Below are 22696 nucleotides of genomic sequence, written 5' to 3'. Positions count from 1 at the left end.
GCCCCAGCTGGAATAGGGCAGGTGACAACTGGGTGATGCCACTCCAAAACCTGAATGTTGACCCCTGCCATCCCTGCCCCTCCTTGCTCTCAGGCAGTGGTGGCAGGAATGGTGACACTCCTGCCCGACTCCAGAGGCAGGAGGCAAGAAGGATGGAGTTCCCCTGTGTTTGGGTAAGGATCCATGTTCATTTGTGCAGGGTTTCCAGCCTCTGTGCCACCTGACTTATCAGCACTTCCTCTGCAGCCACCACTTTCTATCTGGGGTAATTCTCAGCTCCCCAGGTAACACTGCAGTGCTGGCAGAGTGTGCCTTGCTGCTGGTTTACTGAACTGTAGAATTAAGATGCAATTTTTAATTTTAATGAGGTTTAATTCTATGTAGAACTGTACAAAATTCAATTAAATAATTTTGCAATTTTTTTTCTGTCTACATATATCTATAGCTATGTGAGGATAGCTATGTGTCTTCATATAATATATTTGTGAGTGTGGTCCATACATCCCTCTGATGTGAGAATCTTTAAACATTTTTTAGACAAACATTATCTGTGCAGTAGAAAATCCTTAATGTGAACCATTCTTACCCCTTAGATAGCTGAGAGGCAGGGGAGATATATCTTCTTCTACATAGCAGTTATATTTTTCAGGACCCCTCAAAATCTGATACTGAACTGGCCAAGAAAGGAGAGGAGTCTCTTGCTTTGGTAACTGGATATCAACTTCTCACCTGTCAGACGACTGTAATTAACACTTGACCACGTCTGGTTGGCAGATCTATTTATTGTTTTGCTTTCAAAATAAAATAATAGAAAAAGTCTTTGAAAAAAATAACATAAAAGAGGTCCGAAAAATGCCAGTTGTTGTATAAACAGCAAGGGGTGACATCAGGAGACAGAATTCACTTTGTTTGCTTATGTGGGGACTGGTGGGAGGAAGCAGGGGCCACGGTGCCATCTTCAAGTTATAAAACCCTCTTCTGAGCCATTTCAATGAATGTTATGTGCTGGGTTTGCCTCATCCTTCTCTACCTTCTGCAATCCCATGGGTACTCACTTGTGCAGCAACAGGTAGGGCAAGGAGCCAAGATGTAACGACCCTGTTTAGGCAGCTGTACTTCTGAAAAGGGTAAAACCTAAAATGAACTGTAAGTTCTGCCTGTGGACTAGGCCCACATGTGTACATTTTGCCTAGAACAGGATTTTTCTTGTGCATTTCCACGTGCACTGTGAGTGCTGAGCTCACGAGCGTGCAGAAATAACGAAATGCAGGCTCTTGCCTCTTTTCTCCTTTGCTGGGTGCTACAGGAGCCTGCATTTCCAAAGCAACTGCCAGTAAAATGGTGTCTGCATCCTTTTGTGTGAAACAAAAGAACGAGACAGGACAGAACAGAAGTTACAAACTGATCAGAGGCTTGGCAGCTGCTTTGGATCACGTCCTGATCCGCATACATTTAAATGAATAAATAACCAACTTAACTACTTAAGCAGTGCTATCCTTCTTTGTTACTGTGATCCTCATGCTTATGCTGAGTGTGTTGATGCTTTTATGCTGAGCAGACCAGCACTTTAGAGAGGAGATTGGTGACTCACAGTCAATGAACTGTACTGAAAAAGGAAGTTTAAACCTGTAAACTCTGCCTTTATCACACAGGCAAAATGCTGTGACACAGCTGTCTGGGAGCACAAGCTACTTCTCAGATAAATCCATAACAAAGCCCATATATTTATTGCTTTTAAAAGACAGGAAGAATAACCCCTCAAAGCTGACCAAGATATTTCTTTCTGTCCCCTTTTGTTATTTTCTAGTATCTCTGGGCCTGAGTCAAAACCACTGGCTTCTGTGGGGCTTGGATGGGGCTTGCTTGTTATCAAGATTTGGTGCTGACCTCAGTCTGCCACCTCATCTCCCAGGAACTGAGAACAGAAGACCCCCAAGCAACATGAGGAAAGAATTCAGATTAAAATTGCCTGGGACAGGTCTCAATATGTTTTTGAGATGTCTGGTAGTAAGATATGGCTTCAAAATCCAAATAAAGGAGGGATGTCTTGGCACAATAACCAAGTACATGTTTGAAGAGCATCAAGCATCATAAAATTGGAGGCTTTGGGCAGTGCTGCTGATTTAAAAATAGGATTGTGATTGAATTTGGAATTTGCCCATATTTCTTGTTCCCTCAGCTTTGCTGGTATACATCACTGCTCCATTTTTTTCTGGAAAGTAGGAAATAAGGACAAACCTTGAAAGTGTAGCTTTCTGCCTGGACCTGCAGTGCTTTAGGCAGCTGTCTTCAAATGGCCCAGGCATAAATCCTGTGCCATCCAGAATGGCACTCATTCACAGCCATTCCCAGACTTGCTAGCACAGCCTCAGCAAACTATTGCCATGTATTCATGTCCTGGCCCAGGACACATCCTCTAAACATTGCTCCTTGCAGACCAGCAGTCTTCTATTTTCCCATCACCTCTGTCACCTCACATTTTTACAAAAACTGTGAAGCACAAGGGAAAAAAAAAATCAATGAATGTTCTGCTTAAATGCAGGGGGGTTGACTAAAGAATAAGCAGGTACTAACCATGTGGTAATGCAGAGGTTTCCATAAGCCTGGGAGCTTTGCTAGGCCACTGGGAACACCCCTGGCTGTCTTCTCAGGTGAGGGAGCAGGGGGAGCAGGGGTATTCCTCAATTCATCCCTTTATCCACACCCCAGGAGGAAATGTCCATTGTTGATGATAAACCACAGCAAACACAAGGAGCCACCCCTGTGTCCCAATGTGCAAACCTGCATTCAGAGAGTGGGCTGCTCCCAGTGTAGCACACCCCCAAACTTCTGCATTTTAGGAGGATCAAGCACCCCCTTCGTGGATATGCTCTGCCCTTGGGATTTCTCTGCTGTTCCTGAAGGGCTGTGACTGCTTCAAGGAAGGAGGGAAATAAAAAAAAAGCATTCTTTTAGCCTCATGCATTATTATGGGTAGCAACTTTTATCACCCTTTTCAAAGGTGGGGTGTTCAGTGGCCCTTTGAGGATTTGAGTATTTGGGGTGGGTACTTTGCTGTTCGGATGGGACAAGCTACGGATGAGACAACCACGGATTTGAAAAATAAAGTTTGTTAATACCCCACTGGCTTTAGAAGTGAAGGTTTGGCGTACACATCTTCCCTTTGGGGTTCTGATTTCTCAGGTGTGAACCCCGTGCAGCAGGGGAGCCACATCATTTGGCAGCAATGCAAAGTGTGGCACGATGACATGGTTGTTCACACAAACCCTTGCACGCACAGAATTTTGCTGTAGTGCAGGTAAATGTTTAATTAAACTATAGCTGGATAAACTAAGACTCTGAGAAAGAAAGTCATTTGAAAACGTGGCCCCATGAGCGAAAAACTGGTGTCAACATCCTGTTGCCATAAGCAGACCTGTGTTACTGTGGGTCAGGAGCAGGAACCGAGGGCTCAGCTCCCTGCTGTAACAGCAGTGTGAAGGTACTGGGTGAGTTTTTAGTTTAAAGAACAATAAAACTTTTGCCAATCAACCCCAAAATATACCTAACCACTGATTCCTCACCCCTGCATATCGATGAGTAACCTGTTGTGTTCCTTAGCCTCATCACATTCTTGTTTGGGCTGCTTTCTGTTTTGTTTAATAAACTCAGATGTGCTAAATATTGCAATAGGACTTTTCCTCTACATTCCCAGTGTCATTTCATACCACATGGCTTCAGTGCCACTAAATGCTGCGATGAGGAATAGTGCATTGACTGCGATGTATAGTGCTCATGTTCTTCTTCACTGCTACAATGAGTCATTATTCACAGTATGTTTATGTAATATCATAAATACCAATCTCTGGTATTTATGCAGCATAGTATTTACTTGGGCAAGTTGCCACATGCACTAAAGAAGTAAACAAAGAGCCATTCTTTGGAGGGTTAAAAAAGTCTTAAAATGAATCCAATTTTCCTTCATAAGGCACTCCTTGTTATTTTACCTAAAGTGGCTCTTTAAGATATACAGTATGATAAAACACACAATTCCTGGGAGACGTAATTATGGTTCCTAAGAGACTGGTGAATAAACAATCAGGAATAGAGTGTTTGTTTTCCCTAGGTTTTTCTTAACTATTAATGGAAGGCATAAAAAAAAATTGGGGAGGAATGTGTTGGGTTGATAAATGGTAAGAAAAGTTGAGGAGCACACTTCACTGAACACCCAGGGTTTCTGCCTAAAAGCAGCACTATTTTATTGGATTGCAAATAATCCTATTTTGCTAATGCATTTGTGGTGAGGGTAAATACCACAGTGGCTTCTTTGTTTTTTATATTTACTGTACTGTGTACATCAGTAGCACAATGTGTGTTCTAAAGTAAAGAGCTTGCCCTGTCTCACATTACCTTTGAGCATTAACACAAACAGCTTCCTTCCAGTGACGGTGGCAGAATCTTCTGCATTGTACAAAATGTTCTGCCTGACACAAATTCCTGAGGAATGGCAGGGGGGCCCCATCCAGGACAGTGCTGAGCCACTGCAAATGCTTTCCTGGGAAATCAGGGATGCCACAGTCAACTCTGCACATGTGCAGCCACTGAAAACCTAGAAGGTGGCTAAAGCTAAGCTGAATGAACAGCTGAAGAAAACCTATTTGCCACCTGTGTATATCAGAATGCCACTGAATCAGAGGCAGTGTTCAATAATATTGGACCCCATAGAGACATTAAAATGATCCCTCACCTAAAACCAGAGGCCACTGGTCACCTCTCTGCATCAGTTACTATAAATCAGGTTGATGAAACCAAGCTATTAATTCAATTTGAATCTTCAGCTTATCATTATCAGTAATACTTAAGTAAGTGATGGACTTTGTAGGACCCTCACAGAAGCACAGCTTCATACCAGCACCTGTCACTGCAGGTTTTTAATCTCGTGAATATGATAATCAGGTCTTATTGGTTTAGTAGAAGCAAACACAGACCTCACATTCCTCCTGTGGCAAGTAGATCACACTGCTGTAGTTAAAATGCATTCATGATCTACTCATTTCTTTTTTTAAAAAAAGACAACAAAAGTAATGATAAAGTCTATTTTGTACCAGATCTGAAGTAAATGCCATTTCAGGCAGAAAAGCACACAGCTCATGAGTTACTGCCTAAATAATTGGAGATACTTTGTCTCTTTCTATCCTGCACATACAGATTTGCAAAAATGGCTGCAAGAACAACATATGCACAGATGAATCTGGTCAAGCTAGTACTTGTTCCTGTCTTAAGGATTTATTAGGGAAGTGAATAAACATGCTTGTTGTGGTAATTAACCCCATGTAAATCACAAATCCTACCTTTATGGGGTTTTGTTTGTGCTGCTGTCATTAAAGGCCATTCTGTATTTCCAAACTGGAGGCAAGCCCAAGGTTAAACCTCAGCAAATGATGGGGAAGATGCACAAAATGGGGATAAAGGAGTTTTGGCAGGGGAACCCCATCAGCAAGGCAGCCCCCATGTCACTGGTTCACTTCCTTGAGAGTCCAGAGAAAGGAAAGAGAGCAGCAATAAAAACCATTTAGTCCTACTCTCTTTGAGCAGCAATAAAAACCATATAGTCCTACTCTCTTTGTAGGTACTCCGCTTGGTACCTACATTTTTGTAACCTAAAACAAATATAAATATTTACTACCTAGGTCTCCACTCCCAGGCTCGTTTCCTTTGCCCAGGTGAACAAGGGTTTGCCCAGCCCTGTACTGCCCTTGCAAGTGTGGGGCACATGCTGGGCATGGCCAAGCCCCCACTGCTGGCAGGGACCTCGCTGCTCCTGCATGCTGGGTTACCTGCTCCTCAGCCTCTGGATGGGCCCTTCCAAGGGCTACTGAAATCTACAGGAACCTTTTTGCTGACTTCAACGGGCATTGGGTCAGTTTTAATGTTCCCAAACCAGATGCTGGAATGGATGTACGGTGGCAGTGCCAGTTCAGCCCTCGGGAACAGCCCCTTATCTTCTCCTTTCCTTTTAGGGTCCATCCTGCCCTGTTTTCTCTAGCTGCTAACACCATTACTAATGCAAGTCTGTGTCAAACAGGACACGTCTTCTCTCCTGTAGCAAAACCCTCAAATTAATTAGCAGCAGTGTGATGCCCTCGAAGGAAATCTGAGTTGGTGCTGTAGCACTGACGGGGTGGATTCTCCAGGGACATGTCTACATACAGCATGTAAATGGTGAAGGTAAAGCCATAGCAACAAGGAATGAGTTTCCACGTGCACACTTCTGATCACTCTGGTAAGGAGGACCATCAAAGGTGCCTTTCAGTTCAGGACACTTTGTACCAGGGAAAGTTAATCAGTGAATAGCCTGCAGCCACTCAAACAGGAGCGTGCTGGAGAATCAAAGAGACAAGCTGTCCACAGGTCAGTGCTGCTTGAGAGGCAAATACACTTCTCCTCTCGTGCTATGGACCCGTCTTGTCTTCTGGCTACACTGGAGACAAAATGATCACCCAACAAAGACAGCACAACACAGCAAAATTGAAAACACATTTAGCAATTTGCATACCTTGCATGCCATAGAACACCCCCAAATCCTGGTGGAAATGTGCATACTGTGCCAGACATCTTGAACCCAGGAACTCCCCTCCCCATAATCCCTTGGGACTGAAAAGTTTCTGATTGTACTCCAGCTTCCCCATAAAAGCTTCATTGTTACTGCAGCCCAGCCTTTACCAGGAGTCATGGCATCGGGCCACAGCCTCCAGGGACACTCTCAAGCTGCACAAAACAAGTTTTTCCAAACAGTTTAAGTATTTCCCAGCCCAGACTCTCACATTCTAGTTGTTTGTGCAGGGACAGTAACCCACCAAGCCCTGCCTAAAATACTGGTTGTTTAAACTCCACAGAGACATTTTTTACTAACATTCCTTACTGCTGTAACCTCTCGACCATTTAAAACTACCATTAACGGGCAGACTCCATAGGCCTAATGTCAAGGAGTCATGCCTGCTGCAAAAAAGCAGCAATCACACAATAGATACGTAATTGCTGCTTGCTCTGGACCAGTACTTGAGCTCACAATTTCTTAATTTAACTGGACCTTGAACCAGGCCATGGGATACAAGAAGCATCAACTGAACAGCTCTTAGTTGTAGCAATATTTCGTGAAGAAAGCAGTAAAATTTGCTCAGTGGCAGTTGACTTGACTCAGTGGCTCTGGAGGAGCTGTATCTCTTGGGGAGCCCTGGGCCACCCCATGGGCAGCAGTACCAAGGTGCCAGCTGAGTGTTCAGCTCCCCTGATCGGCTCCCAGAGCACCTCAGCACACGGGCAGGTTTCCATGGTCACATTTTGGATGGCATTTGTCCAAGCTCCCCTGTAGAGACTTCACCCTCTTTTCTAACCAGGCAGCAGAAATGGAAAATGGTTTTGAAATGGAAAAAGATCATTTCAAAACCACTTGTTGTAGTTAAATTTCCACCCAGGGAGTTAGAGGGGACCCTGGTGACTGTGTCAAGGCCACAGACAGGGTGGGTGCAGGGATCTGATGGCAGCAGGTAGAAGCTGGGGAGAATGAATGTCACTGGGACACTTTGCAGTTGCTGTGACAATCTCTGAAGGTGCCTGTCTTGCACACTGCTCTTTGGCAAGGGGACATCCCAGTCAAAGGTCCACAATATAGTGGCTCAGGCTCCTCTAGCCCCATCACAGAAAGAAGGAGTCTCCTCTTCCCCAGCAGGTTTCTGCCAACCTCTTCAATATGCTTTATATGAACATCCCATGGGAGTCCTGAGCTGCAGCTTCCATCCCTGCAGGACAGCAGCTCCCCTCCTAAACCAAATCCCACACCTTCCCCTCCATTCTAGTCCTAATCAAGCTAATCATGGCACTCATTTGCAAATTAATGAAATGCTAATTGAAAAAAGGACCAGCAAATTCATGGATACTGTTCGTAATGGGTTTCTCTCTCAGCTTGTAGGCACTGGTATTTCTGCCCTGTGCTGAGAAGGTCAAAGCTATTCAAAGTCACAAGCACAGGTCACAGGGGCACTCCAGCCACAGTGCCTCAACTTCCTCAAGCATCCAGGGGGAAATTAATCCTAGTTTGAGTCACCACTTAGCACCATGGAGTGTTTGGTGTTTTTTAATATGGGGCCCTTCAGAAAGTGACTTTTCGATGACTTGCTCTGCAAAGATGATAAAACAAACAGAATTGGAGCTAGAGAGGAATTTCTGGAGTGCTCAACACCAGTCCTGGCCTCTGCCAGGAGTCCAGGCAGGCCCTTAATGAGCCATGGCAGGCTGGTGAATGCCAAGTAGGCATAGCCCTTTTACAGGTGCCTAAATACACACTGTTATTTAAGGAAATAAAAGGCTTTAGAATGTGCTCATGATTTCAGTCAGGAGTGCTTGTGCTTAAATGACCCTAGTCCATCCAACCTTTATCTCCCTGAACCTGGAGGGGCTTTGGGCAGGGTTGTAGACACTGTGACCAGCCAGCTGCCCTCCCCAAATGCTGCCAAGCTTCTCATTTTTTGGCAGTGCCCTCTCTGACCAGGCAGCAGCAGAAAGCAAGCGTGCAATTCAGTGTCATCCAATACCTTGGTATGGCCCTTTAGCTCAGTTTGCTCCAATTTGCTAACACATGCACCACAATTGCAGGGCTTGTGTTTGGGCATATCTCAGCAGTTCCTTGTATATGTAATAGAATAGGATCATTCATCCAGAGCTCATCAGAGAAGACCAGTCTTAAACTATCCTGGGCGAGGCACAGAGCCCTTTGTACAGGTGGTAAGACCCCCGAAAGAATTTGGAAATCTGGTGCAGATCAAACCTGATGTCTGGCAAGATTCTGCTTTTGCACCTTGCCCTTGCTTCTTCACAGCCTCACTGGGCACTGCTGGCAGGGCTGGAGCAGAGATGCAGGCAAGTTCCCTCATGAGGGTGCCCAGTGCCACCCCAGTTTTCAGTGTGGGTCCTCTTCCTTGCCTTATCTTGGTTAGGAACACCCTGGAAGCTCAGAGATGCCAAACTGGAAAGGAGAGTTTCAGCCAGCCATGCTGGAGAGGGCTCCTGGGCAATCATCCCCAGTCTGCTAGAGGGGTGCACAACACAAAGAAGGAGACTTGGCTGTTTGCACAAGGCTTCTTGCCAGCATACCTGTGTTGCTTAGAGGTGCTCTACCTTTCTCTTCCTTTTGCCACTGTAGCTGTGGTGGCAAAAATTTAAATGAAGACCAAGCCCCAGTGTTGGAGTTCACCCTTTGCCTTGTGTGTGCTTCATGGCAATGTCTGATAAGCTCTGTCTTGCATCTCTCATTGCACAGACTGAGCCTTGTACAAGTTTATTGGATCTTGTATAAGCCCTTGGCCAGGTAATGTGCAGCCTCTCCTGGCTGTGCCCCTGCAGGGGCTGAGGTTTTGCTCTGCTTCATGATGTTTGCTGAAGGTCTGCACTGAAACATGAAAAAGCCATACTTGTTCCAGGCTCAGCAACACTCCCAGCTTCTGAACATGAAGCAGAGCTGCTTTATATGCTTTGAGTTGGCACTAAACCAACAAAGAACAGCTGATACAAGTAGCTGATGGAAAAATAAGTTCATGGCATTGTTTTTTACCTAGAAACCTACCTCACCTTAATGCAAATATTCTACCAATATTCCCCTGAGCCTGTTCCCCAAATGGGTCTGTGCCTGACAGAGCAGCACTGGTGGAGCTGTGCCATGCAGCTACGTGCCAGTGGGCTCTGAAGGTAAGTGAGGTCCTGTCCAAGGCATTCAGGGCTCTTGGGGCTTGGTATTGAACTGTGATGGTTCCTCTTTACAATGCAGTGAATTCCTGGCCTTCAAGTGGGGCTGTTGTGTGTGGGCACAACGTGATGGTAACAGCTCTGCAGTGTTTATGGTCTTTTGGGAGATGGGAGGGTGGCTGTGTTACCAGGAAGGTTGATGCCTCTTTCCTGATGCTTTTATGGAGTTTCTGACAATTGTTTAGGACATTTAATTTATAAATTTCTCAAGAGAGGTTTTTATTTCCCAGAGGACTGAAGCATTTTGAGCTCTTCACACTGAATTATTGGCCCCAGATGAAGATGAAACCATGCAGCTGCCCAGACCATAATGCTGCCATGAGAGGATGGCATGGCTCTCAAACACAGTCCTTGTCAAGGCCTATATCCATGCTCCCAATGAAGGATCCCAGCCCCAGCTTGGAGCTGGCAAGAGCCCTTCCACTGAAGGAATTACAACTTACAATTGCTCTCACTAAAGCTACATTTGGGCCTTTATCTGACCTTCTTTGATCTTCTCCACAACCTCTGGCAGATCTTCAGTGCATTCAGTTCTTTATATTAAAGCAATCAATCCCCACATGCAACCAATTAGGTTTAGACATCGTTTGGTGACCATAATATTGTACAGACGTTCTACCAAGTTTTCAACAAGAGAGGGTGGCTCCTACATGTCACTTTCTAGTGGAAAGCACACTGACTGCAGTTCAGAAATATCCCAAGGAGAAAAATATTTTCCAGAATGACACTCCAAGCCCAAATGTCCCACTTGCAGACAACGTGCTGGCTTTGTGTACATACAGTAGGGACCCAAACACCGCTCCTCCTCATTGGCAGGGCAAGAATCTCACTGGACCTGTGTGACAAGGTTTGCCATCCCATAACCCCTTCACCTGCCACTGTCATTGCTAGCAACACACACCAAATATTTTTTGCTTATCAGAAGTAAAGAGGCGGCAGCACGTGCGAAGTCTTTTGGCCTTGTCCATTTTGTCCGGGTTCCCTGAGGAGAGGTGAAAGGACAGCCAGTGCAGGTGTACACTTGCCTTTACAGCCTTTGCTCTGAACACAGTGCAACCCTTATAGCTCCTCTGTCTCGTGCTGCTGTGCTGGTGCTTTGCAGCACGGCCAACATTTATGGTATTATGTAGAGCTCCAAGTCTTCAGTTAGCGACACATCCTCCATCTACTCCTGGTGTCAGAGAGTTCATACTTTGACATGGATGAAAAATGAGAGTCCCTTCTCTTTGGATAACCCTGGAACGGCACAAGTCTTCCAAAATTCAGCAGAGGCATTGAAAGCATGTCACCACTGTCTCTTTTGAGCTGTGGGATGCAGGCTGTTGACACTGACGTTTGTTGAAGTGTCCTTGAGTCTGTTCATGATGGACTTTGCCCTGTCAGTGACAGAGAAGGGGCACATTTCCTTGTGTGGATCATTTCCTTTCAATGGAAGGAGCCAGTGTTGATGCCAAGTGCTGGTTTGTTTGCTGGGTCCCCTGCCAGGGAGAGGATTTCTTCAGTTTGGGGGCTTGATGGCAGCAAGAGCAACTGCAAGCCATTTCTCTCACACCTTGGGCACCCTCTTCTCTTTCCTTCCCGTTCACACCTCACCAAAGAGAAAGAGGCATCCATATGGACCTTCTAGGTCTTGTTATAGCACAGATGTGCCACAAGAAGCCCACAGGCAGCAGCAGTACAGACCATGGTCCTGGCACTGGACTATTTGTAGAGTTTTTCTATTACAGCAAAAGGTCTGGATGATGTGGCAGTAGGAACTCTAATGAACTTCAGATGGACAATTATCTAATGGAGCAGCTTTCCTCCAAAAATGTCATTCTGTCACAGTCAAAATGCTTTGTGAAACTATCATTTTACCAACTATTTCTCTGAGAAAAAAATGCCAATAATTTTTTAAATAAAACGTTTAGGCCTGGGTTTTTTATTTTATAGAATATATACGTTTTTGAAAGTTATAATGATCTAAATAAACCAAAACTGTTTATTTTTATGGAATTTTCCTTTGTGGAGAATTTCAACATTTTGAGGTTTTGTTTTGAATTGGAATGAAAACAAATTTCAAAATCTCAAAATTGTCTGTGAAACACAATTTCCATTCTCCGGCCAGCTCAAGTTTCAGGCTAGAGCATGTATAACAGATCCCCTGCAGGGAAGCTCTTTAGGAAAAATGTCTCTGAATGAATTTACTGGTGCAAACATATAGTTTTAAAGATTTGTCAATTTGTCCAAGCAGACATCTCCCTGCTGAAAGCTCCTCCAAGTCATAAGAAGCCTTCACAAGTTTCTGAAAGACTTATTTCTGAAAGCTATTGCTAACTTTGTACAATTGATGGTGTTCATTTCCTGGCATTATATTAATTAGCCAGTCAGTTACAGTTGCCACTTATTTGCATCAGACCACAGAATTGATACTGTAACTATTTTCTTGGTCAGTTTTAATTGAACTCCTTTCAATAGTTTAAACCAGAGATTATAATTTTTATATTACATTTTCAATGTAGGCCCTGTCTGTTCAGACTGAAATATTCAGTAGAACAGAATTTATATCCTACAGTATTTCAGTGAGTTTAAATATTTACAGCCTTAGCAAATAATTCCAAATAAATCAGATGACTTGCACTTTCATGTGTAAAGAAGAGAAACCTACCCTAAGACAAATTAATTGTTCGGGACATTGATGGAGACTTACTACGAGTGCTGTTTTCAAGTGAGTTGCTTTGGATTTACAGTAACATAAATGAGATCATAGCTGAATCTCTTCACAGCAGCTTTATATATCATAAAGGTATGAAGCAGCCCAATACTGAAGTGCATTAACATAAAATGACTGTAAATTAATCACACACTCTTTAAGAAAACAAAACAAGACAAAACAGAAAACAAAACAAAATAAAAACAAAAAAGACCCTGCATGCCATAGGGGCTTTTGCTGCCTTTTTCTGGTTGGGCTTTACTGGAGAGAATTTGGTGTGCACTGTGCTGAGGTACCCCACAGAATGTCTCTGCACCTCCAGAAAGCAAAGGCTTCGTGTGGAGGTGAAAGTTGAACTAAACACACACTCTGCAGTCAAAGTTTGTTTATAGCTCCTGACTCTGGGTCAGTTATGCGGCAGTTTCCCTAAACAAACAAGGAAAACACAGGTCAATGTCCAAATACTGGAGTGCAGCTTATTAAAGCTGCTTCAATAGCTGGTGCAGGAGCAAAGCTGCAAAACAGGAACAGACTGCCACTGAAAGACAGTGGAGCAAACTCATGCCCAGGTAGGACTCTGAGCTGTCCTTGTCTTTCACTAAGATGCCTTTGACCAGCTATCTCAGCATGACTTGGGAAGTTATTGAAAGCACATTTGGCACTTGATGCATTTGTTGCAGGATCAGCAACACAAATCTTTCAATCCACTGTCTTGAGCTGTTATATTGTAAGGTGTGTGTTAATTCATCACAACAGGAATCACTCCCTGAAGGACTGGAGAGGGGAAACCAAACCAAAATTGCATGGTAAATCGACCCAGGAATGACACACAGAAGCACAGCCAGTCGAATCAGTTCTGTATGTGTCCCTTCCCCACGCCTCAGTTCAGCAAGGTATTTTCTGGAATTGTTACCCTGTTAAGTTAGCTGTTGACTTGTATATACAAACCACCTGCTTTGCTAGAGTGCCCATGCATCTTATACCCCTTAAGGTAGTTTTACAATCTCTATATAAATTCCCTCCCTCCCTCCCATGTATTGTCCAAAAAACATGTTATCCTTCTCCCTGCTCAGAGTCTGACATTGCAAAAGCACTGCCAAGGCATCTTGTCACACAGAGGTAGCACTGCTAACACTGCAGCTCAGCTCTTTCCCTCTTGGAAGGGGAGCTGTTACAACTGGAAGTGAAGAGGAAAGGGTCTAGCAGGGTGTCAGCTCCTTGCTGGGAAGGACCTGTTTGTTGTTGTCATGTGCTTGATAGTATTTCACTTGTTTGATATCAGCAAATTCATCAGCTGGAGTCTTGGTAACTTCCTTCAGTGTAAAATTTCAATACAGTGTCACAGAATTTTCTGGGTTCGAAGGGACCCAAAAGGATCATCAAATTCAACTCTTAAGTGAAAGAGATGGCCCATACAGGGCACTAAACCCACAACCTTGGCGTTATTAGCACCATGCTCTAACTGAGTGTATCTCAGGGTCAAAGTCATTAAGTTTTACTCACAAATTAAGGCTCTTTCCTATCCAGTACACCTCTGTTCCTGTGTTTTGCCAAGTTTTCTTTAATGCTGTGGTTTTTCTCTTGCATTTTTGCTACCTGCCAGTATTTCTGAAGGGGACTGTCAGAAGCACTGTGTCTTGGTTTGGCTCTGCTCTGCCCATAGCACGGACTGCCTTTGACAAGAGTAAATATAAACCAGAGCTGCGTGGCTTTGAACACCCCAAACGGGAACAAAAGTAGAGATTTGCAAAATGAAAGCAACCTTACTCATGCAGATTAATTCCAAGGGAAGTGGGCAGCGAATTGGTCCCGGGGAGATCACAGTACAGGAATCCCTGGATTCCTAGACAAAACCTGTCTAAATGAGTTTGTGGTCAGCATTTGAAGCAAGCAATTGACCTTCCCATCAGCTCTTACAACAGCCTGCTGATGGCAGAGCTCCATGTGGCTGGCACAGGGAGCTCCTCTGTGGCTTCTGCTGGCAGTCTGACGTGTGAAGGTGAGCTCCCACATTAACTGTGCACCACAGCGTGGAAACCACTGCTCCTTTGGAGTCCACCTGGGATGCTTTTTTTCTGCTCAGAGTGTAAACATGTGAGCAAACAGGGAGAATGGTTCAAAAAGCAGTAAGCATTATTAAATGCTTAAAAGAGAAGGAGATGGTGTTCGGCTGAGCAGGAGTGAGAGGGAGGAGACTATCCAACTTGGGGGACAAGGGATTTCTTCAGGGAGCCACAGAAATATTTGTCTGGAAGCCCCGAGAGAAAATGAAGAAAAGTGTGCTTTATAATTGATAACAAGACAATCTTGTATCACTGAGCTCTAGCAAGCTAGGAAATATTTTCTTTGGGAAAGTTCCGGACTTTAAAGTCTAACAGAGATTTTCTAATAGCCAAAGAATAGATACATGCATAGAGTAATTAAAATAACATTAGATTCCCATGCAGAATGTATAGTACTTTTAGAGCAGCAAGTATTAGGACTAAAAACCTGTGAGAGAAGTCTCAACTGCTGCTACAGAGTCAGCCAGCTACTATGATCTGCAAATGTGTCAGCAGGAAATAATGGGAGAAATTAAATGGGTCAGTATAAAACCAATAAAAAAGTAGGAGAAACACAAAATCTATGACATAAAATCAATGTGTCGTTCATTTCTTATTGTCAAGCTCCTTTTGCAAGATGGAAATAGCTGGTTTGCAGTGGAACAGCACGAGAAAAGCTTTCTTACATCTTTCTAAGCAGATGAACACAAACACAAAGCCTACTTAACAATTGACAATTCTATTTTATTAGTAGTAGTAGTACAAGCATCAGCAGCAGTAATGGTTGTTGTGTTACAGTAGCCTTGAGAGTCACGAACTGTATCTCCTGGCCTGGTGCACGTTGCACTCTACAAGCACACAGTCACAGGTGGAAGAGCTTAAAACCTTGATCTCACTTATTTGTAAAATTCTGATCTGATTTACAATTTGCTCTGTTCCAGCAAAGAGTTGTTTGTGGGCTTTTCTGTGCCACTGTGAGGAATGTGACTACTCACAATGTGGAAAGCAAAGCACATGCAGGGTGAGGATCAGACAAAAGCAAGCAAGAGAGAGGAGATGGAGAATATTAGCTCCCCTGAAGACTTTATCTGCCTTTGCCTCTATGGAATGTGAAGCTTTATTTACTGCTGAGCCTTTCCACACTCAGAAAACACTGGTGAAGACCCAGAGCATGCTTAGATTGTCTTAAAACTTCAGTTATTTAAAAATGGCAGCACGGTTTGGCTTCTTCTTTGACATCTGGTTTCTGAGCCTTGCAATGCATTTGGATCACATTTTCAGGTTTTTCCCTGCGACTGGAAGAATTAGAAATTTATTGTATTAAAAAAAAAAAAAGAAAAGAAAAGTGGGAAAGTCATGTGATTGTGTGCTTCCAGGAGCTGAGACTTGAAGAAAAAGCCCACCCCAGACTCACAATAAAATCATGAGAATTGAAAACACCAGACTTAAGAAGCTCATCCAAGCTTTCTGCTGTGCATATGCAAAACGAGGGTGTTGTCAGGACTAGTTAGCTAATGTCATAAAGCACTCAGAAGAACAACGTTAGTTATTATTTAGGAGGAAACCAGAGTGTAAAGTGTTTTACATATAAATCTGCCCTTTAGAAGAGCAACATTAAAAGCACAAGATTGAGCTCTGGATTACTGAGGGGTAATAAAGAGGTTTTAAACACAGCCATAACTCATTCTGCATGAAAATGACTCAGCAGTGTCTTGACCAAGCTGGAAACAGGACCTCTGGAAGTGATTAGGGGTGGACTGTCTCCCAACATGCCTTTCCCCATGGTGGATGTGCAGAGCAGCCCAGTGAGAGGAGCCAACCCCCGAGCTGAGCAGGGAGAGGGTGGCTCTGCACCTCCACAGCCTCTGTCTCAGGAGCAGAGTGAAGAATGGTGGCAGTGGCTCTGCTGGCATGACAGGCAATGTCTTGCAAAGAAGCAGATTGTGCTGCAAAATACATGGTGTGGCCGTCCTTGTGTTTGCACTGCAGTGATTTTGGTGGTTTCAGACGATCTGGAGCTTGGCTGTGTGGACTGAGCACCCCCACTGGCAGTTGCAGCCCATTTGGTGCCCTCCTGAAGTGCCTCTGCCCGTTTGCTTTTAGGCAGAGCAATCCAGTTTGCACCACTGAGACCAGGCTGCCGTGCAAGCAGAATTGGGTGAGTGGGGACAACAGGGAGGTTTCCTTCAAAAGCCACTCCTCAGCTGAACCAATCCACTGCCACCCATAGCTCAGCATGGCTGGTGTAAGGGACGTCATCTCTGAGGGCAGAACTGAGCCTTCTGCAAAAAGTATTTTGGGCCAAGCATTTTTCTCCTTTGTCCACTTGTCAGTTCATAAAAATATTGCCAAGGGGGCGAGGACTTGGTGACAGCAAATGCGAGCCTGCTGACAAAAGGTTTGCTTTTCCTTTGCACCTTTTGCAGGCTCCTCAGAAGTCCCTCCTTCCCCAGACACCCCCAGCTAAGAATCATTAGCTTCAATCCTCGGGACCAGGTCTGTGAGCAGCAGAGCTCTGTTCACTTTGATGGCAGTAGAATAATGCACACATGTTGAAATGTTCATTTCCTGGCTTTAGGAGCTGCCCTAGAGCTGGACATGCTACACAACTGTTTGGAACCCTCTGGTCTGCTCCCCTCTCAGATGCAGGGAGAAGGGAGTGCTGTTACTTTGTTAGGAGAGAGCTCAAAACAAACAAGCCGCCACCAACTGCAGTTCATGTATATGGTTATGATTTTAAATTGCAAACAGGAGGCTACTTGGCTTTGCATAGTAAGCATTGTCTGGCAGTGGATGGGCTCCTCTGATCTCCCTGAGCCTTGGATTGCTGCTGTGAGATTGTGTCACAACTAGTCATTAATTATTTCATCAAAAGCTTATTTTTCTCATTTCCTCATCATTATTTCCACCAGTTATTGGCAAGGCTTGTTTCTCCCCTAAGTGGGGTCTGGGCTTTGCAGAGAAAAACATAGACCTTAGGAAAAAAAAGGAATGTTAACATATGGGAGTTCACGTGTGTATGTGTGCATACACTGAGCAAGAAATTACTGTGTATGTGTGTAAACATTGCTCTGACCCTCTTCTCATTTACTCTGGAAGCAAATTCCCCTTCTTTCAACCTACAGATTCCTCCTGTCTTCCTACCTGAGAGCGACAAAATATTGTGAAAAAAAATATTGTGCCAAAAAAAAAAAAAAAAAGGTATTGTCGTTCTCACCATGGGAACGAACAAACACAGAAAAGCAGAAAGGAAAAAGGTGAGTGCAGATATCAGGAGATTCTAACTGGACCTTCGTGTCCTTGGGAGATACTTATTTTTTTAAAGGGCCATAGTATTCTTGGAAAAATACCAGGAGACCCCTCCTGGTATTGCCAGCCCTGATAGGCAAGACAGGATAGCACTACTCATGGATTATCAGATTACAAGCACAAGAGATTGGGACTACCAAGCCAAAAAAGTGGGGGAGGAGCAAGGCAGCCAAAACGTCCAGAAAAGAGGCTCAGAAAGCTCTCCTGTGCCCAGCTGCTGAGATGACAGCAAAGAGAGAAACAAGGACATCCACCAACACCTTCCCCCCCTCAGAGAACGAAAGCAGCCTCACAAACACATTGCAGGCAACAGCCTGAAGCAGAGGCTGCCAGGCTCAAGTGGGACAGAGGTGAGAGGAATGCCCTGGAGAGGCTCTCCAGGCACTCCCAGGAACCCAACAGCCTGGATGCTAAACCAAGACATGTTCTGTTAGACAGAAAGCTGCTGCTGCCACCCTTCCATAGCCTGAAGCTGGAGCAGCTGGGCTGCAGGGGACAGGAATCAGCAGCAATTTGCTGTACCTACGTACGAGTCATCTTGGTGAAGAGCCTGGCTGTTTTTGGGAAACACAGAGCCTTTTGGGAAACACAGAGCCTTCTCCTCCCAATCTGTTCAGCATGTTGTGTGCAGAGCAATGAGGACTGTCAGCAAGATCCCTCTGTGTCTGACTCAGCCATGGCGCCGTGATAAGCACGGTTTGTCCTGCAGCTTGTGCTTAAGAACGCAAGACTTACCACAAGGGCTCCAGCTCTTTCACAACACCAGAAGAGCAGCCACACTGAGCCAGGCCAAAGGTCCATCTATCTCCTGTCTCCAACAGTGGGCAAAAGCAAAATGCCTGGGGAAAAGTATGGACACAGGGTAAGCACATACAATATTTCCCCTGAGTGCTCTCCCAGCCACCAGCCATCTCCAGATTAGAAAATTTTGGAGCCAAGTATGTTTTTGTGTACTTGGAGCCCTGTAAACTGCCCTAGGTTGCATCCTTCAACAGTCCTTTGTGCTTTCCCTAATTCTTAGACTCTCTCAAGACTTACTCTTTCTGATCTCTCGTTTATGTGCCCTCCAGATGCTCTTCACTGTCTTCATGCTGGATGTATGCCCCTCTATATAATTCATCCGGGTTTTCCACCCTTAGTCATACATGCTCCTCCTTTCTTCTCCTGTCCTTCAAACTTCACCACAACTCATGAAGAAGATGCCTAAAGCACCTCCTGGGACTGTTCCTCACTTGAAAGTTGACTCTTCCATGCTACAAACTCTCAAAAGTTTTTGATTGCAGGGTACACATATCGTCCTGTGTTTCCTCATCCACCCTGTTTCTTTCTGACCCTTCATTTTTGCAGTTCTCTGTCCAGGGTTGGTGGCCCTCTTTGAAGTTTGTCTGTGTTCCCCACCACCCCAAATCTCTGTGGATTATGAGAATTTAAAAAAAAATATTTGGTTTATTTGCAGCAGAACTGTTGTTTAGAAGTGATGGACCAATTTTCTGGTGCTGTCACCTTGTTGTAACCAAGGTTGGGCCATGGAGTGTGTGACACTCCTGGATTAGGAGGATGAAACACTCATCAGATTTCTGCAAAGTGGGAAAAAGACAAAAGCCTTAGGTCTTTCCAGAAATCCCCGTGCAATCTTTTCTTGGCTCCTGAGAAAGACCCATTAAACTGTCTGCAAGCCTTATCAACAGAGACCCCATTCTGAGGGGACACTACATGTAGTGGCTTGGCCTTAGTAATTCAGAACTGACAGTGAGGAGACAAGTCCCTGAAATCTGTGGCTCCTTCCCAGAAGCAGCAAAGTCATTTTGAGTGCTACTAACAGTCAGGGGAGGAGTCAGGGTAAGAGATCACAGTTGTCCCTTTTGGGAAGGTGGTGTCCATACTTCATCCTGGACTTCCCAGTGATGAATCACCTCTCCAAGAAAGCCATTCCCATGAGTTCAGTGGGTTCAAAGAACTGCTCTTGCAGTTCTTTGCTCATGGTGATGAGTCAAGCTGCTGCTCTCTATGCTGTCTGTTGGATTGTCATCAACACTGACATGAAGAGCCCACTGTTGCTCTGCATGGGGAAAAATTTACAGGAGCTTCCTCACTAGGGTTACAAGCTTTGAAATGACACTTTCTTCCATCTGGGGAAGATGAACTAATCTGGTGAAACAAAGGAAGGCTGTTATTCCTCTCACCCCTCCTTCCTTGGTGAAGGGAAGGAGGTCATGTAAGGTCATATGATTTCTCTTACTCTTTCCTCATCAGAGCGAAGGATTGAGCATTGTGGGCTCTGGGCAATGTTTTCCCCATCCACATGTTTCACAGACACTCCTTATAAAGAGTTAATTTCTCATCTGGTCTCTAATTTTGAAGGTTAAAGTCCATTGCTCACAGAAATGGTACACTATGGGCAGGATTCTTGTAAACATCTCCACGTTCCCCTGTGCTGACAGGAAGGTGCAGAGACCGTGTCTACATATCTGCAGGGAGCATGTTTGGAAGCCCACCAGCCTCAGGCTTCTCCCAGCCAGGAAGAGTGCATCATTTCAGGCAGTGTTCTTGTGAGCTCCTGAGTGGTGCCCTGCCAAAGGAAAAGCAAATAGCGAGGCAAGCTTCGTCTTGCTGCACTCACAAAGGAAGGAGAGGATGTAGGAAAGTGTGTAGCTTAACCCTTGGATGCTCATCACAAAGACTTGGCACAGGAGCCATGGAAACACTTCTGGAGTGTCAAACCTCTGCCAAGTATTGCTCACCTCTGCAAATGGCTCGGGGAGAGTCTGTACATACTCTACCCCTACAACACACCACGACTCCAAGAGCTATCTGAGCAGATGATCAGCTGCAAACTGGTCCAAAACTGGAATTAGCTCCTGCCCTAGAAGGAGCACACAAAGCACAGAGGAAAGCTATTATCAACATAAACAGAGTCTTATTTGGCTTTGCCTTTGTTGCCCGTTTGTGTCTGGTGTGAAGTCATTGTCCTGTAACGAACAGCAGGCACATGCATTCATGACACTATCAAAGCAGAAGGAGATGTTGTCATTCTCCACTGGAATTAGAAATCTTGCCAGGAGGAGGAAAGAATATTTTTAAATATGGTGTTACTACATTCCCATGACTCCACAGAGCAGGAAAATATTTTAAGAATTCTTACTTAACATCTTTATCAGCGTATAGGCAAAATAAGATGCTTTTATAGCTAAGATTTATCTGTGCAAAAATATGGGGATAATAAAGGATAAAAACCCCCAGCTACTGTAAATATGTAAATCAGCCTTTGGTTGGAAATGTTTCACTCAGTCCAGGGGAAGAATGTTATGTATTACCTCCACCCACATTTTTATTCTACCTATTCTTTTAAATCACTTGTGCATTTAAAATTGTATTAAATATTTTTAATAGTTGTTATATAGAGACTGAATTCTTAGGAGCAGGATTTTTTCCCCTAACATCTAACACACCCAAGTTGTGCCCTGGATAGCAGCCAAGACATCTACTCCCAAATAAATATTAATGCTACACCTCAGCATGCACCCTCTGATAGTTGTCGGGACTGCCATTCACAACGCACATCTCACCAAGAGATTTTCCTGCACAGCACTCCAAAGCTCTAACAAGCTTTGAGCAGACGAAAAAACAGTCTGGCAAGCTGGCAGTGACAGCAAAAATGGACATTTTTGCAGCAAACCCAGAGATTTATACGATGTCTTCCAGAGCAGCAATACATTATGGAAACACCACACATCTGCATAATTGCACTCTACATGATGCCATCTAATCCACACAGCCCACTGCGCTGGAATATGTGCACTGATCCCCTAAGGTACGCTGGGCTCCATTTAAAACATATTAGCACTAATCATAGCATCTTCTCACATTTCCTATGCAAGAATAAACAGCAGAAGGAATTAATTGCTCTCCCCTCCCCCCTACGCACTCTACATACATCGTGTCCCACTCACAGCAGACCTGAGACTCAGCACGACACAGGTTATCTCCTTATGGAGGTAACATCACTATACACAGCCAATGGATTTAATTTTCCACAATCTGGCTGGTTTAATGGTAATTAGTCTCTTTAAGAGCTTTATACTGAAACATGGACACCCCTAGACCAGCCTAGCTCAGGCAAGCTGTTGTTATAGGGCCAATGCCAACAGCCTGTCTCAGAAGCCCCTTTGGTCACAGACCCTTTTTTCTGGTTGCTCACCCTCCTTCTGTTCCATCAAATGTACGTAGGACACTTCTGGGCTCCAGCTCACAGCTCTCAGCTGCCACCAAAGGCCAAATGTAACAGCAGTGGCAGAGCCTCTGCCACGTTTCGGTTCCAAATCTCAACCAGAGCAGGTGTACGAGCTGCAGGAGCCCACGGGTGCCTCACACCCACAGCACACACTGACCCATGAGGCTGAGCTGGAGCTGCAGCTCTGCAGCTTCTCTCAGTGTTGGCACCAACTCACCAAACTGAGCTCCGAGTTTTTCATACTAAAGAGCAACTGGGTCTCTCCTTCCCTCTTGCCTGCGTGTCTTGTGGACTCCAGCAGCATCTGCACATGGGATGGTGGGGAATGTAAGGGAGATATAAATTAGCAAAAAGTTAGAGCTGAGTTGGGAAAGGCACACAGAAAACAGAAAGCTAAAGGGACCTCATGGTGCCAGTGCTGTTTCTGAGATAACTCATTTGAAAGCAAAAGGGGAATAATATATTTGAACTGAGGCAGAATTACACAATGGGGAGGGGCTGGGACACTACCCAGTTGACAGAGTCAGCAATAGAAGAGAGCCTTAGTCATGCATCAAGAGAGGAACTGGATATATTTTTGGAAGCAGAGCAAACTGAGGCATAGATTCACTGGCCAAGGTTAAACGAGTTGGAAAAGAAAGTGAT

The 22696-nt window shown here is 44.6% G+C and overlaps 1 long non-coding RNA gene across 1 annotated transcript; it reads right to left on the bottom strand.

The window, feature by feature from the left end:
- Positions 1–14207: 14207 nt before the first annotated feature.
- Positions 14208–22475, bottom strand: LOC127479279 (uncharacterized). Its single transcript, XR_007907523.1, has 3 exons — positions 22269–22475; positions 18556–18659; positions 14208–15806 (listed from the first exon to the last, which is right to left on the bottom strand). It is a non-coding gene; the product is annotated as an uncharacterized LOC127479279 (long non-coding RNA).
- Between the last annotated feature and the right edge of the window lie 221 nt (positions 22476–22696).

The sequence above is a fragment of the Manacus candei genome, unplaced genomic scaffold (genome assembly GCF_025592945.1).
Source record: "Manacus candei isolate 608988 ecotype Guabito, Panama unplaced genomic scaffold, ASM2559294v1 h1tg000065l, whole genome shotgun sequence".
Classification (NCBI taxonomy): Eukaryota; Metazoa; Chordata; class Aves; order Passeriformes; family Pipridae; genus Manacus; species Manacus candei.
The sequence above is the reverse complement of the archived record's forward strand: the minus strand, read 5'-3'. Positions and strand labels throughout refer to the sequence as shown.